Source organism: Furipterus horrens, unplaced genomic scaffold, assembly GCF_987537825.1.
Source record: "Furipterus horrens unplaced genomic scaffold, mFurHor1.1.pri manual_scaffold_17, whole genome shotgun sequence".
Taxonomy (NCBI): Eukaryota; Metazoa; Chordata; class Mammalia; order Chiroptera; family Furipteridae; genus Furipterus; species Furipterus horrens.
This window is the reverse complement of record NW_028327187.1, coordinates 38,848,963-38,862,029: the sequence shown is the minus strand read 5'-3', so window position 1 is coordinate 38,862,029 and position 13,067 is coordinate 38,848,963.

Sequence of the window (13,067 nt, the reverse complement as noted above, 5' to 3'; positions counted from 1 at the left end):
TGTGTATTTTATTTTATGTGAAAAACTAAATGGACTTTTTGGCCAACCCAATACACTTGACAAAATGGAATAATTGGAAGGGGGGTTATTTACAAAGAAGTTACTTATAAATGTGTAGATGTAGGGAACCACAAAGAATAGCACAATAACCCAGGCTAGTATAAGCTAAACTCTTACCTTCCCTAAACCATAAGGGACAGGGATAGGAAGTGGTTCCCAGAGACTGAAAGGACTGAGTCAAGTACAGTTGACTACCTTGAGAGGAGTGGTGACCTTATAGAAGGGCTAAACTAATCTAAGGTGACCTTGTGGTGAAGGAAACAGGAGAATAAATCCCTTGATTTCATTTTCTCTCCCTTCCTCTGATCTCCTGATGGTAAATTTGCCAAACCCAACCAAAACCCAGAAGGCAAGGAAGACCACTGATATCCATACAAGTCAGCCCCCCCAAGGAAGAGAGCAGAGTGGAGAACCATGGGGTGTGCATTTGGAGGGGCAAACAGGCAATATCTAACACAGCCACCAAGTGGAGTTTCTGTGGACAGACTCCTTGGAGCCTGGTACATTGCTGGACACATCTACTGAACCAACTCCAGTAATTGGGCAATTTTATCTTTGTGCATAATCTGCTCTGTGGTTATGGGGTTAGAGGCATTAGGCTTTCCCATTATAGAAACTCCTTTTTCTATTTAATATTCATTTCCTTTTCAAGCCTCCTTCATACTTTCTTAATCTTGTGTCCTTGGGTATACCATTTAGAACTCTTTTGTTTGCAAGTGACAAAACAAAAACAACTAAATTTTAAAACTCAAATTAACTTAAAGATAAAAGGGCATTTACTGAATCACATAACTGAAAAGTCCAGGTGTACTCTGGCTTCAGGCATAGCCAGGTCCAGGAACTCAAAAATGTCATTAGGAACCAGTCTCTCTCCATCTCAGTTCTGCTCTCCATCATGTTGGCTTCATTCTCAGGATCCACAAATCAAGATAGACTGCCCACATAGGCAAGCATTGCCAGACCTAACTCCTTAAAGGCTAATGTCTACTTGAAAAGATAGCTTCTCTTCTCTATTAGTTAAAATAAAAATTCTGACTCTCTCATTGACTTGAATTGGATTCTGTGCCCATCCCTAAACCAATCTCCATGGCCACAGGGAGAAACTTTTCTAATTGGCCAGGCTTGAGTCACATGCCCATTGCTGAAGATTGGGGTGATATCACTACACCACTCAACCTGCCTGGGTTGAAAGTCAGAGAGAGGTGATCCTCCTCAGGAAAACTGAAGTGATATTATCAAAGAAGGGTAAAGGGATGTGACATGGGAGATACATGTCTACTACATTTTGTCAAATAGTGTCCTCTCAAATCCTACACTTATTTATGGTTGTATCTGAACTTTTAGACTAAAATCTTTTCAAAATTTTAACATTAAGATGTACAAAGAACAGTTCTTTCACCCTACTCTACCTTTTTGTCAATTCTTTTTGCTTGGAAGGAAAAGAAGGTGAAGAGACAAAGAGAGAAGCCACCTTAATTTATTCTGCATTGTCTTTACCAAAGAAAATTCTGTAATTCAATTCATCATTAGAAGTTTGGCTTACATAAAACATTTTCATCCCAGAACAGAATGATACAACCATCATAGAACAGTTAACTTGAATCAAAAAAGTATTTGATTACATCAGGAGCAAACATGTTTGTCAGAACATGGAGCCAGCTAGAATGCACACCTGGACTTTTGGTATATGCTAATCAACCTGGCCCTGGATTTAGCCGTTCTCAAAGGATACGCTGATGGATTTAACAGTTCCCAGAGAATATGTTGATGGACTGAAACTGTTCCCAGGGGAAATGGTAATGGACATAGCCCGATATGTTAACTAACCTGGTGTGTGTGTGGGGGAGCAAGGAGATATAAATGACCTACTGAATATGTTGATAAGCAAACTCACCCTCACCAAAATGTGTGGTTGACAAATATAAAAAAGCTGCCTGCAAAAGTGCAGGTGTGACTCTTATGGGCCCACAAGGAGGACCGGGAGTCCCTGTTCGGTGTTCCTCCACTCCTCCGCCACTTCATGCCTCCGCGCCTCCGCTCCTCTGCTCCTCCGCTCCTCTGCTCCTCTGCTCTCCATTCCCCTTGCTTCTATGGGCCCTTGAGTTGGCTGCCTCTCCCTTCATCCCCCTCCCCCCACTTTTCCCTCAATAAACCCATTGCCTAATCCCACAGTGGTCTCTGGGTGATTTCTCAGGGCAGGGCTGCCCTGACATTTTCGTGCCGAAACCTGGGAGGGACTCCGAGAATGGTCACCAGCAGCTTGTGGGCAGGGGAGCGGTGGGCTGTGGCAGCACTTCCCAGGCTTACCCCCTGACCTGCCTGTTGGAACCCTCTCACCCCTCCTCCCGCACCTTGCTCAGAGATCTGCCTGTCTCAGGACCTCCGCCTCCAGACCTTTTGCCATGGCCTGCTCTCTATTCACACTGGACACCAACTAGTCAAGTTTTGTCTCATTGGGTGAGTCATCAGGTTGACTGTCTCGTTTCTGAGCCTACTGTGGCTCTGCTCAAAAATCCTAGGCCTAGGTGGGTCTTCCTCGGGTCTTTGCACCTCGTTGGACTTCCATCAGCAGTTGGGAACACCCATCCTGTTGGCAAGTTCGTTTGGGGCCTTTGTGCCTTGGAGCCTTTGCACTCAGTTGGACTTCCAGAGGCGGCTGGGGACGCCCTCCCCCTGGACAGTTCACTTGGGGCCTTTGCACCTCATAGAATCAGCGGCTTAAGTGGGGACACCCCTTATTCCTCATGATTCATTTCGTCTCAGGCTCACCCTCTGCGTCGTTACTCTCAGCACCATGTGGCACATCAACCCCTACCTCCGGAGGATTCCCCTTTGGGTTGTCTCTGCTGGAACTTCCTGACCCTTTAAATAGGGTCCCAGGTCAAGCTAAAAAAGCTAATTTCTCTCTCCACTGTTATCTGGCCTCAATATCCTCTTGATGACAAAGGCTATTGGCTGGGACATGGAACAGTTGACCCCCAAATTCTTACTGATCTCCACAACTACCTCAGGTGTAATGGCAAATGGCCCAAAGTTCCATACGTGCAGGGTTTTTTAAATTCTTCGCAGCAGACTGTCCCTTTGCTCCTCCTGCTCCCCTCTCTAACTTATTCTCCTTCAACTAACCTCTGCCTACATTTCCTCTGCATTGAAAAATTCCCCTGAACACCCCCTCCCCATCCTCATCTTTTACAGAAGCAGACCCCTCAGACCTTGGATACCCTTATCCCCTCATATGCCCTGTCCTGGTCAACAGCTCCCTCCGCTCCTTCTCCCACTCCCCCTCCCATCCTGACTCTCAGGTGGAAGACAAACCGTTGCCACCTCCAACTCCACCCCTTTAATTTTGCCTCCCCGCACCCGTTCTTGGGCTGCCCTGGCGTAGTCATTCTCCCCACCATCCTTGGGCCTGTACCCTCTCTGCAAAGTGGCAGGAGCCGAGGGCATTGTCTGGGCACATGTCCCCTTTTCCCTCATGGATTTAACCCAAATTGAGCACTGTGTAAGTCATTATACTGTAGGTCCTATCCACTTTTGCAAAGAGTTCCAATATATAACTCAGACATATTCATTAACATATCAAGATGGCTATGTCATCTTAACCTCCTCCATCACCCCAGAGGGAAAAGATCACATTCTGTCCATCACCTCTATATTTGAAGACACCCTACATGTCTGGGATCCCAATAGAAATCCAGCTGGAGCCATTGTAGTCCCAGCTACAGATCCTCACTGGAACTATCAGTCAGGGTCCCCTGATTTGGCTAAGATGTCTCATTTTCTCACATGCCTAATTGAAGGCATGCATAGGGCTCCCATTAAGGCCATCAATTATGACAAAATCCTAGAAATTATGCAGGAGGCCTCTGAGAACCCAGCCTCATTCATGAACTGCCTTACAGAGGCTGTTCTCAAATGCACCAACCTGGACCCCAACTCGGAAGAGGGCAAGCTCTATCTTAACAGCCATTTTATTACACAGTGCACTCCTGATATTATAAAGAAGTTATGGAAGCTGGAGAATGGACCCAAAACTCCCCAAAGGGACCTAATTCAGATTGTCTTCCGAGTCTTTGATAACAAAGAGGAGGGAAAAAAAACAACAAAAATTAAAAAGGGACCAGCAAAAATACCTTATGTTAGCTGCTGCCATTAAGGGTCAGCCCATGCAAAGTTACGGAAACAAAGGCTTGCCTAGGCCTCTTCCAGGACCATGCTTCAAGTGTAAGCAAGCAGGTCATTGGGCATGATAATGCCCTCAACTGTGGCCCCTGCTGGGTCCTTGTCCATCCTGCCAACAGAAGGGACATTGAAGGGTCTACTGTCCTCTGGTTTCTAACCAGGGGGCCAATAGACCACTTTAGTCCAGTCCAACTCAACCTGAAAGAGAACCTGAAAGGGATGAAGACTTCAACATCCCCAATCTGTTGGGGCTTGCTACTGACGACTGACGGTGCCCGGGCTTGGAGTCCCTCTCTCCATCTCGATGGCTGAACCCAGGGTAATAATGGCAGTGGCAGGTATATTGGTCTCCTTTCTTATAGACATAGGGGTGACCTATTCTGCCCTTATTGAATATGTGGGTGTCTTACACTGATCTCCTATCTCTGTTATTGGAGTTAACGGGGTCCATACTAAAACCCTAACTACCAAATCTCTCACATGTGCATTTAAATCCTTAACCTTCACACATTCTTTCCTGGTTATGCCTGAATGCCCAGTCTCCCTCTTGGGAAGACATACTAGCCAAACTAGGGGCATCCCTGTCTCTTAATCTAGATGGAGGGGCTAAGGCCAACTCCATTTTCCTTTTGGCTTTAGCACAAGAAGATTCCCAGAGGGATACCCCTCATCAGCTGTGCCATTGTAGTGTGAATGTTATCCCCCTTGTTTGGAACACTGAGAACCCAGCAATAGCCAGACATCACCAGCCGGTATGGGTCACCCTCAAGCCTGGGTCTTCATTTCCCAGTTGGTCTCAGTATCCTCTCAGTGCACAAGCTATGCAGGGTCTGCAGCCGGTCATTCACCACCTGCTCAAAGCTGGACTCCTCCAACTGGCAAACTCTCCTGCCAATGTTACCAACCTAGCTGTTAAGAAACCAAATGAGTCCTTTGCCTAGTCCAGGATAAGACTCCTGGGACGTAAGGCTCTCACTAATCTGTTGGCACCCACCCTATATAACACCTGACTTCTTAGCAACCGCACTAAGATCACTCGTCAATGCTCAGTTTGCCAAAAGGAGACAGCTCAAGGGCAAGCTAGACCTCCACAGTTCCCTACCCAACAGGCCAGGGGACAAATTCCAGGACAAGACTGGCAAATTGATTTCACCAACATGACAGTTAAGAAGGTCAAGTACAGTATCTACTAGTGTTAGTGGATACCTTTTCTGGTTGAGTGGAAGCTTTTCCCACTTCATTGGAAGGAGCAAACAAGGTTGTTCACATTTTACTAACAGAAATGATCCCTAGGTTTGGAGTGCCTCAATCCCTACAGTCTGATAATGGCCCAACCTTTGTTTCTAAAATTACTTCACAGGTCAGCACAACTTTGGGCATTACCTGGAAACTGCATGTTCCCTACCGGCCTCAGTCCTCAGGGAAGGTAGAATGCATGAATGGACTTCTTAAAAGCCACTTAACTCAGCTTGCTTTACAGGTCCGGGAACCCCGGCCCCACCTGCTGCCTGTGGCTCTCCTCCACATTTGCGCAGCCCCTTGTGAACCCCATTTACTTAGCCAACTAATACCTGAAAAACCTCTCAACTTATATTTCTAAATCCTTATCTATTACAGGACCAGTCTTCATCAGGGTCTCCATCCCCCAAGACTAGCAAGTACCCATTTGTGTTTCTCGTACTCAACATTCAGGATCTTCTAACCCAGAAGTTCACCTGCCAGCTCTCCTGTGTAACTTCACCATAAATATAACACGCCAGGAGCAACATGAAAATCACCTAGCTTCTCATCTAAACCTAGCGTAGAAATTTACATACCCCTTCCGGTTCACCACCCCTCCCCTACTAAGACCTGCTGGGACTTTGGAGCATACCTCCTGTTTCTGGAGCCCCTCTCCCCTGCTATTCCCCCATTGGCACCTCCAATCCCAGCTCCCCTGTGAGTGCCAGCTGTCACCAGTTGTCTAATCTTACTTTCAATCTATAAGGTCCTTTTATAGCAAATTCCACAGTACCTGACCCCATCCAGGGAATGACTTGGGCAGAGACTATCGTGGTCTGGGAAAAAACCCAGACAGCACCTGTAGGAGTTACCTGGAACATATATGGGGCACTCAATACAGGCACATTTTCAACAACTCTCAGACTCACTTACTGTCTTCATCTCCAGGACCATGCCTCCTGTGACTCCTCATCAGTTTCATCAAAAGAACTGTCAATACAGCTACGGCACAGACAGCTCACACCCTCATGTTCCTGTTTATTCGGTACCAACCCCTGCCAGCACATGAAACATTGGAAATACAGACATGGAGGGTAATGTACACTCTAACTATGCCCATATGTCAGCACGAAGTAGTCAGAATGACTGCGATGCTCTTTTCCCCTAAACCCTCCATCCACGACCCTGGACCTCAGCATCATTCTTTTTATTACAAACAAAAGACTGGAAATGTCAGAACACGGAGGCAGCTGGAATGCAAACCTGGACTTTTGGTATATGCTAATCAACCTGACACTGGACTTAGCCATTCCTAAAGGATATGTTGATAGACTGAAACCATTCCCAGGGGAAATGGTAACAAACCTAGCCCTATATGTTAACTAACCTGGTGTGTGTGTGGGGGGGGGCAATAAGATATAAATGATGACCTACTGAATATGTTGATAAGCAAACTCACCCTCACCAAAATCTATGGTTGACAAGTATAAAAAAGGTGCCTGCAGAAGTGCGGGTGGGACTCCTACGGGCCCACGAGGAGGACCAGGAGTCCCCATTCCCTGTTCCCCGGTCCCCATTCCCCGGTCCCTTGATCCCCATTCCCCTTGCACCTAAGGGCCCTTGAGTTGGTCCAGGAGCTCCCTCTCCCTTCCACCCCCCTCCACCCTTTTTCCCTCAGTAAACCCATTGTCTGATCCCACAGTGGTCTCCGGAAGATTTCTCAGAGCAAGGCTGCCCTGACAATGTTCATAAATGAGGAGCAGAATGAGGATATCATCCTTTCCCACCTCCCTAATTCTCTAACTGATGATATTATGTATATAGAAAATTGTAGGAATGTACTAAAACAGTATTAGAGTTAATATTATGTTTGTAAGGTAAAAGGTCAGGATACAAAAATCAGTTGTCTTTTTATACACTAGCAGTGAACAATTCAAAAATTAAAATAATAAAACAATTCCATTTACAATAGCATGAAATAATAAAATACTTAGGAGAAGATTAACAAAAGAAATTCAAGACTTGTACAAAAAAAACACTACATAGTATTTTTGAAATAAATTAAAGAACAAAACAAATGGAAAGACATATGTGCTCATTTGGCACCATACACTGGTTTCGTGGAAGACGATTTTTTCACAGACAGGGTGGGTAGATGGTTTCAGGATGATTCAAGCGCTTTACATTGAAGCTCACCTCCTGCTGTGTGGCCTGGCTCCTAACAGGCCAGGACTAGTACCAGTCTGTAGCCTGGAGGTTGGGCACCCCTGGATTAGAAGATTAATATTGCTAAAATGGCAATACTCCCCAAATTGATGTACAAATTCAATACAATCCTTTCAAAACTCCAACTTCCTCTTTTACTCAGAAATTGACAAGGTAATCCTGAAATTCAACCAATTGATGTATCTCTTACCCATTAATATTCTCTCCCTCTCTTTCTCCCTCCCTTCCCCTTTCTCTAAAAATAAATAAATAAAATATTTATGAAAAAAGAAAAAGTACAAATCTAGAAGGCTTATACATTCCAATTTCATAAGGATAAACATATAGATCAATGGAATGGAATTGAGAATCCAGAAATAAACCCATAAGTCCATGGCCAATTAATGTTTTAAAATGGTGCTGCATCCATTCAATAGTCAAAGAATACTCTCTTCAACAAATGGTGCTGTGACAATCCACATGCAAGTAATAATAATAATAATAATAATAATAATAATAATAACTTGGACACCTATCTTATACCATATACAAAAATTAAACCCAAATGGATAAAAAATCTAAATGCCAGTCAAGATAGCAGCATAGGTAAACACAGGACACCTTCTCGCACAACCACATCAAAATTACAACTCAATTATAGAACAACCATCACTCAGAACCATCAGAAATCAAGTTGAACGAAAGTCTAACAACTATGGAATTAAAGAAACTAAATCCACCCAGACCAGTAGGAGGAGTAGATATGTGGAACAGGCTGGACCCACATCCACGTGTGGTGGATAAAAATTCAGGAGGCACATCTCAAGAGTGAGGAGTTCCAGCCCCACAACACGCCCCCCCAGCTCAGGGTTCCAGTACCAGGAAGATTAGTCCCCATAATTTCTGGCTGCAAAAACCAGTAGGGACAGAGTTGGTAAAAGAAACCTCTAGAGTCCCAAGCAGTTCCCACACACAGACTTACTCACACTCACTCCCTCTGATCTCCAGCACCAGGATAGCAGATTGAAAGTAATCAGTGGCATACAGGGATGAACTGAAGTGTCTGTCATCAAGGCAAGAGCTGAGGGACAATATTTCCCCAGACAGAATGGAGGGCAGAGGCCATTGTCCCTTTCTTGAACCCTCCCCCCACAGAGCCACACAGCCAGCAGGTAGGTGCCATATCTGAGACTCCATCAACCAGGCTAACACTGTTTGTCCAGCCCTGGAGATCCGCAGAGACTCCACCCCACCCAACTTATGGCCCATCCAAGCTGTTAACAGAGACTTTTCCACACGAATGGCTGGTCTTGGCTCATGCACCACAACTTCTTAAATCCTCTCAAACAAGCAGCAGCCGTCATCAGTAAGCCACCAGCCCGCATACCTTACTAAGTGTCCCAAGGCCTAGCATAGGCAGCAGCCAGCCTAGATTCACAGCTTGGTTTCGTGTGGGAATCTCCAAGACCAGCATAAGTAGTAGCCATCTCAGACTGCTTTATAGCCCAGGCACGTGGCCCCGGGCAAAATACAGATGGGGGTGGACCTTGGCCTGCACCACCCAGGAAACCCCCGAGCCTGCACAGCCAATGGACGGCTACAGACCATGTCAGAGCACCACCACCCTGCCCCCACACAGCTGATCCTCCACAGAGGGAAGAGGTTGATGGTCAGTGGTCACAGCCAGTCCTTGCAACTGACTGGCTTGAGTAAATCCCTCCCTTTCATCTGCCAACAGCAATCAAGGCTCAACTACAAGAGGAGAGTGTACTCAGCACACAAGAAGGGCACACTTTGAGTACCCAGCTTGGGTGATAGGGGAGGCTGTGTCACTGAACTCTATGGGACACCTATTACATTAGACCATGCTACCAGGATAAGGAGACATAGCAACTCAACCAAATACACAAAAACAAACACAGGGAGGCTTCCAGATTAAGAAGAAAAAGAAACATGGCCCAACTGAGAGCACTGATCAAAGCTCCATAAAAAGGACTAAACAAAAATGGAGATAAGCAATCTATGGGATACAGAGTTCAAAACATTGGCTATAAGGATGCTCAAGGAACTTAGTGAGGACCTCAACAGCACAAAAAAGATCCAATCAGAAACAAAGGATTCACTAATTGAAATAAAGAACAATTTACAGGGAAACAACAGTAGCGTGGATGAAACTGAGAATCAAATCAATTATTTGGAACATAAGTAAGCAAAAACAATCAATCAGAACAAGAAGAAAAAAGAATCCAAAAAAGCTTATTTGAAAAAAACAATTAAAGAAAACTTCCCTAATTTGGTGAAGGAAATAAACATACAAGTCCAGGAAGCATGGACAGTCCCAAAGAAGTGGGACCCAAAGAGAACCACACCAAGACACATCATCATTGAAATGCCAAAGGTTAAAGATAAAGAGAGAATCTTAAAAGCAGCAAGAGAAAAGCAGAGAGTTACCTACAAAGGGCTGCCTATAAGACTATCAGCTGATTTCTCAAAAGAAACTTTGCAGGCAAGAAAGGACTGGCAAGAAGTATTCGAAGTGATAAAAAGCAGGGACCTACAACCAAGATGAGTCTACCCAGCAAAGCTATCATTTAGAATGGAAGGGCAGATAAAGTGCTTCCCAGACCATGTAAAACTAAAGGAGTTCATCATCACCAAGCTCTTATTATATGAAATGTTAAAGAGACACATTTAAGGAAAACATAAAAACTATGAGCAGTAAAATGACAAGGAACTCACAACCATCAACAACTGAATCTAGAAAACAGAAACCAACTAAGCAAACAAGCAGAAGAGGAACAGAATCAGATATTGAGATCATTCGGAGAGTTATCAGTGGGTAGGAGGAAGGGGGAGAATGTGGGAAATGGTGAAGGGATGAAGAAGCATAATTGGTAGGTACAAAATAGACAGTGGGTGCTTAGCAAAGGAAGTGGAGAAGCGAAAGAACTTACATGCACAACCCACAGACATGAACTAAGGGGAGGCAGAATGCTGAAGAGAAGTGGGGTACTGGGTAGAGGGGGGCAAAGGAAAATCGCTGGGACAATTGTAAGAGCATAATCAGTAACACACTTTTAAAAAAAGTAGGTCCCAGGCGGAGCCCAGTGAGCGCCCACCTTGCCTGCCCAGCAGGGGGCGCACACCATGGTTAGTGCGTCCCAACAAGCTTTGCGGCATAACTCGCAGCTCATATCCGTGACGTGTTAGGCCGTCGCCCGCCATAGGTGTTCGTGTAGTAAGCGAGTTGGCTTCAGGCATTGTTAGGAGAACGAGTAGGTGAAAAAGGAAGGCGGCCAAGGAGGCAGCCAGGACTGGGCAAGAATTTAAGTGGGACTCAGCAAGGACGTGAAGAGCCAATCGGTAGGTGGACACTGCTTACCACCGCAGAGTCGGAGGTCTGCCGACTAAACTGCGTCAGCCATGGCCGTGGCCTTAAGGGATGTCAGAAGCGGTTTCCGCTACAGCGAAATACTCCTGTTTATCAATGAGGAGGTGCTCAATAATGGCGGCGGCTTGGAATTCTACTTGGCCTACCGCGAACGGCCCTGGAACGAGATAGAGGACCACCTTCGGGCCATCCTGATTTCCCCTCAGGTGCCGCGCAACTTAAAGAGGGCCTGCACCTGGAGCTCGCTGGCTTTGGGCGTGCGTGTGGCCGCGAGGCAGCGCGAGCAGCACGCCCACGCGGTCCACCTGCTTCAGGAGCAGCTGCAGCTGCACGAGACCACTTCCCACACTCTGGCTTCCCAGCTGCAGACGGTGCGCGAGGAGCACAATTTGCTGGTCTTGCAGTTGCGTCACGCGCAGGAAAAGCTGCAGCAAGTGCTGGCCGAGCGTGAAGCCGTGCGCCAGCAGCTGCTCCAGGCCGAAAAGGAGCTCCAGATAGAGTCTCCATTCTGGCGGCCCAAGTTGGCTATGTGGCCTCAGAATGTAAAGGAGCAGAATCAGGTGCTGCCAAAAACGCAGCAGAGTAAGTGGGATACAGGTTCCCAGAAGGAGACCCAGATGGCCTCAAGAACGAGCGTGCTTTACGTGCTAGGGCCTCCAGACCCCCAGATGCCTACTGGGGTGATCTATCCACCTAGCACATGCTCTCCAGTTTGGTCTCAAGAGGAGATAGCCCTGCAGTGTGATGAGGGGAGCCAAGACCAAGGGAAAGGCCCTGCGGGGCCCCACTTCATAAACCCCTTAGTGCACAGCGGGACCAAGGAGCCCCAACCTCAGAGAAGCAGAAACCTGAGGCCCAGACTACCAAAAGGTAAGAAAGCCTTTGAATCCAAGAAGGAGGAGAAATCCAGACTTTTTTTTTTTTTTTTTTTTTTTTTTTGGTGTGGTCTTCTTTGGGTCCAACTTATTTGAGACTCTTGTTTTGTTTTGTTTTTTTAATATGCTTTATTGATTAGGCTGTTACAGTTGTCCCAATTTTTTTTCCCTTTGTTCCCCTCCACCCAATGACACCCCTCCCTGCAGTTGCCCCTCCTGCCCTTAGTCCATGTCCATTGGTTGTGCATATAGTTCTTCTCCACATCTTCCTATCTACTCCACTCCCTCCTACTATGCTTCTTAATTCCTGTACCATCTCCCTCCTTTTCCCCCCTTCCCCCTCCCCGCTGATCTCCCCCCAGAATGTTCCCCACACCTATAATTCTTTTCTCATTCTTGTTGCCTACTTAGTTTGCCTTTGTTTTGGTTCCCTAGCTTCTGTTGTTGGTTGTTGTGATACAGTTTTCATTTTAATGTTCACAGTTTTGATTCTCTTTCTCCTAAACAAGTCCCTTTAACGTTTCATATAACAGTGATTTGGATCTGATGAAGTCCTTTAGTTTTACTTTGTCCTGGAAGCACTTTCTCTGCCCTTCTATTCTGAATGACAGCTTTGCTGGATCGAGCAATCGTTGTTGTAGGTTTTTACTTTTCATTTCTTTGAATATTTCTTGCCTTCCCTTCTTGCCTGCAGAGTTTCTTTTGAGAAATCAGCTGATAGCCTTATTGGGACCCCTTTGTACATAATTCTCTTCTTCTCTCTTGCTGCCTTTAAGATTCTCTCTTTATCCTTAATTTTGGACATTTTGATTATAATGTGTCTTGGTGTGGTTCTCCCTGGGTCCAATTTTTTTGGAACTCTCTCTGCTTCCTGGACCTGTAAGTCTATTTCCTTCCTTAAGTTAGGGAAGTTCTGCTTCATTATTTTTCACATAATTTTTCAATTTCTAGTTCTTCTTCACCTGGCAACCTTATGGTTCAGATGTTGGCCCACTTATAGCTGTCCCATAGGTTTCTGAGCCTCTTCTCATTTTCCTCACTTCTTGTTTCCTCTTTCTGCACTGGTTTACTGTTTGTTCCTTCCCTGTGTTCCGATTTGTTGATTTGATCCTTGGTTTTCTTTCCCTTGCCAC